Source organism: Elephantulus edwardii, unplaced genomic scaffold (genome assembly GCF_000299155.1).
Source record: "Elephantulus edwardii isolate Elephantulus edwardi_28Jun2011 unplaced genomic scaffold, EleEdw1.0 scaffold00363, whole genome shotgun sequence".
In the NCBI taxonomy this organism is placed as follows: Eukaryota; Metazoa; Chordata; class Mammalia; order Macroscelidea; family Macroscelididae; genus Elephantulus; species Elephantulus edwardii.
This window is the reverse complement of record NW_006400113.1, coordinates 1637721-1641927: the sequence shown is the minus strand read 5'-3', so window position 1 is coordinate 1641927 and position 4207 is coordinate 1637721. Positions and strand designations below refer to the sequence as shown.

At 42.2% G+C, this 4207-nt stretch overlaps 1 protein-coding gene and 1 pseudogene across 1 annotated transcript in view; both read left to right on the top strand.

The window, feature by feature from the left end:
• ABCB10 (ATP-binding cassette, sub-family B (MDR/TAP), member 10) overlaps positions 1–4207 on the top strand; it is a 92764-nt gene that overhangs the window by 18472 nt on the left and 70085 nt on the right. The gene's annotated exons all lie outside the window — the stretch shown is intronic.
• LOC102850153 lies at positions 2419–3921 on the top strand (annotated as a pseudogene).

Genomic DNA, 4207 nt, shown 5'->3' with positions numbered 1-4207 from the left:
ATTCCCAGTAGTGGAATTGCTGGGTCAAATGGTATCTTTATTTGCAACTTTTTGAGAAAGCGCCACAATGCTTTCCACAGTGGTTGCACCATTTACGTTACCTCTTAATAGCAAACAACTCATTGAGTTAGAACGTGTTGAGTTGATAAACTCATAGCTGACCCTCCAGTGGGTTTTCAGGGCCTATAAATCACACAGATTACCCATCTTTGTCCTGCAGAGCAGCTGGTGGATTTGAAACGCCTGCCTTTGTGTTGGCAGTGCAGCTCTCTATCCACTAGGTTGTAAGACTTCCTTCTAGACAACAACGTGCAATAAACAACTTCTTGGTTGGAAATTTGTGAATTTTAGCATGCTTCTCTTAGCTTCACTTTTTAACTTTTTATTACTGGGTAGAGGGAGAAGGAGGATGGTGGTTGAATAAGCTTGTTCACTCTGTGCAGGCTGCACTCTGTGGTGGTGATACTGTCTTGATGGACAATGGAACTGTTTTGCTACAAAACCGATTATGTTTAAAATTTGAACAGTAAAGAATATTAGCAAATAATAAGCCATATAAAGGAAAAGTGATTGCTTTAGTTAGAAATGTGAGTTCAGCTCTAATATTGCCTTGTGTGGAGGAGGGCAAGGCCTATGGAGCAAAAAAGTCTGGAGCTTTTCTGTGTTCTTTTTTTTTTTTCAACCTTTTTTGCATTCCATCAACATGAGATTAGCGATTCCCTGCTTCTTGTTTTCCTCCTTCCTTTTGAAAGCAAATTGAGCTCTGGTGGCCTAATGGTAGGAAGTTTTGCTGCCAGACCAAAGACAAATGATTTGAATCCACCACATAGTCTCTGAAAACTGGTAGAGGTCCAGTAATGGGTGGATTCTGACTTAACCATAATAGTTTTGGGTTTTGATTTTTTTTAAAAAAAGCAAAAGTGAAAATATTAAATATCTCAGTGTCTGACTAATGATCTTGTTCACCTACACTCTTAACTCACCTAGAGATTTTTATTTGAAAGTTTCCATGTTGATTGTTTAGTTTTGAATGTAGAGATTTCTAACTTAAGCATTGCAGACAACTCAGGGAAAGTCTTATTGGGATTTACAAAGTCCCCTATAAACAGACTACTAGTTCTGTTGTGAAAGTCATCTACAGGAGCTGGTTTTACAGAAACTGTTGGCTGTGATTGGTGAGCTGTAGGATGGAATGTTGATTTGTTAAGGAAAGTGAGGCGATGTGATGTTGTTAAGTGCCATCGAGTCATAGGTGACTCATAGTGACCCTATGAACGAAAGTCCTTGACACTTGCATGTGTGACTTTCATCCTTTTCTCCAGAGGCGATGTGATAAGGCCTCCTATTAAAAAACCCATTAGGGCCCAAGGGCCACAGGTCCTCAGGCCTGGTTTAAATTGTTTTTTGTTAAGCATTCTTCTAAGTGGTATAGCACTGGTGTGTACATTGCTGTACAGAGGTAACATGTGGTTGCTGTGTTGTGTCACTCTGTTACACTGATGTGCCAAATGCAATAACCGTTACTTATGGTGGACACTGTTTGATGGAGCTTCCCAATTAAAAAGCTTGGAAGCAGGAGTGGCATCCACTTCCAAAATGGCTTGCCTCCTGAAATTCTGTGAGCAGTGCTCTGGTCTTTTGTTCATAGGGTCGCTTGAGTCGTCAACAGCACTTAACAACAACAACAGTTCTGTTGGTGTTGTTAAGCCTTCTAGGATTCTGAGAGATGTGAGATTGAGAGCTCAGGACACCCACAAGAGATATTGTCTGCTGCCCCTCCATTGCCTGGCAAGACCTGCTGAGCTTATAGAACAGGATTGCTGGACGATGCCACCTGTCTGCATTGTGGTGGTTTTTCTGGAAGACTTGCCCTCTTCCCTGCTGTAGAATAACTTGAACACAACCACACGTTGACAAATGTTACTGTAGTATTATATTAATGATGTAGTGTATCTGGATGTGTTTCATGTTTCCTACAGATAGAAAGGGTGCCAGTGCTAAGACGATGTTAGATAAGTGATGTTCGATACAAACCAAGCCATACTTAACTGTTCCAACTTCTGTTACAAAATCTCTATAGGAATGGGATTCACTTGTAACTGTAATGGTGTAATGGTGACTGCCTCTGTTAAATAAATAGCAATTTTTATGTATTGATTTCTCTGTAGAATAGCACACTGGGAAAAAATTCTGAGTACATTTTCTGCTGAAAGAACACTGGAAGTGTTGTCTGAGGAAAGCATATTTATTTATTTTGAATCCTTGCATTGCTCTGAGCCCAAGTGCTGACCTGTTGAACCCAAATACATTGTGTTCTACATTGTTGAACCCAGATGCATTGTGTTCATAGAAAGCATTCTTCTCACATCTCTACTAAGGGAGAGTGTGTGTTACTAGATAATGTTTTCTACATTGGACATGAACTGCTACTTGGAGTTCCTTTGTATTGAGCAAGTAATTACATCACAATTCAAAGGTAACTTAAAAACAGTTACAGGTATACTTAGTGTTGCATATTCCTTCTCATTTTCTAGCCTATGTAAAGAAGTACTCGAGTGTGTACATAAAGGGGAGGCTTGACTTAATGGATATGCCCTTAAAATAAACATTAGAGTGCTCGCTTCAGCAGCACATATACCAAAATTGGAATGATACAGAGAAGATTAGCATGGCCCTATGCAAGGATGACACACCAAATAAATGTTAGAGACACAGAATAGCATTCGGGAAAGAAAAATGGAATGAGACGACAACTGTCGCAGCAGTGAGTGCTGTTTCTGCCGCCAGGAGAGGTTCTGCAGCAATGAGGCCAGCCAGAAACTTTACCCCTTTCCAGCAGTCTACAGTCGGGAGACACAAAACATCCAAAAACACATCCCTAGTCATGTGGCCCACCACTGCCCCCACCGCAAAGGCACCAATGGTACTGGGTCCTGGAGCAGCCACACAAGACCTGTGAGCCTCGTCACAAGCAGGGGCTCAGAAGAGGAGGACAAAGAAAACAGGGTGCTGTTTCATGTTACCCAGAGCGGCTTCCTAATTGACAGCCAAAACTGGGAGTGCATCTGGAAGCACATGGCCAAGGTGCACCCCAAGGGAGGAGAAATGATGGGCGTCATCAGGAACGCTACATTCTTGGCAAAGCCTTTAGTACCCCAGGCCTCAAAATACATGCTGTCAGTGACTATCCCACACTGGTTCCAGGCAATCCAGAATTACATGAAGATACTGAAATACAATCACACAGGGACCTAGATCTTTGAAATTAGGAAAATGAAACTGCTCAGTGGGTTAATGGAAACAAAAAAAGAAATGACCCGAGAGTCTTTGCCTATCAAATGCCTTGAAGCTGTCATCCTAGGAGTATACTCAACCACTGGGCATCCTTTCATTGAATGATTCCCCATCAGCTTTAAAACCCACTTCTCAGGAAACTACTTTCACCACATTGTGCTGGGGATTTATTGCAATGGTCCCTATGGTTCCCTGGGCATAAAAGCTGGAGAACTGAGCTGATGAACAAGCCTTTTGGACTCTGAGTGACTTCATTTTTGACTTTGAAGACTCCTACAGGAAATACCAACACACAATTAAGGTGGTCATGATTCTGGGCTCTACATGCCCCGTGAGCCTCATAGCTTTCAGCCTATTAAATTAAATCAACTGGTTCTTAATGTCTCAAAGATGTTGAGAGCTGTCATAAGGAAGGAGCTAGAGAAATATGCCAGGGACATGAGGATGAAGATCCTTAAACCTGCAAATGCCCACTCTCCTACCCAGTAAGAAGCCAGGAAAAATCCTTGTCCCCCCAAAAGGAAACAGCAAGCCCCCAGAGACAGTGCAACAGATGAGACAAATTGCCGGAAAAGAAGGTAGCAAATCTCAGCACTCAACAAAGTAAGCTATCAAATTCTAACTTAGCTCAGCACTAATGGCTGGGAAGAAGGCTGCTTAGGTGCTTCTCTCTGCACTTTACCGATGATCTTCAGGCAGAACTACAACTGTTAGAAAAATGTGTGGGTTCCATTCTTCTCGAATCATCTGAAAATAGAACCAGAGTTGGTGGTAACAATTGTTGTTGTTGTTGTTGTTGTTATGTGCCGTCAAGTCGTTTGCGACTCATAGTGACCCTATGTACAACAGCCCTAAACCCTGCTCTATCCTGTGCCAATCGCATGGCCTCTGACACACCCATCCTGATTACCCC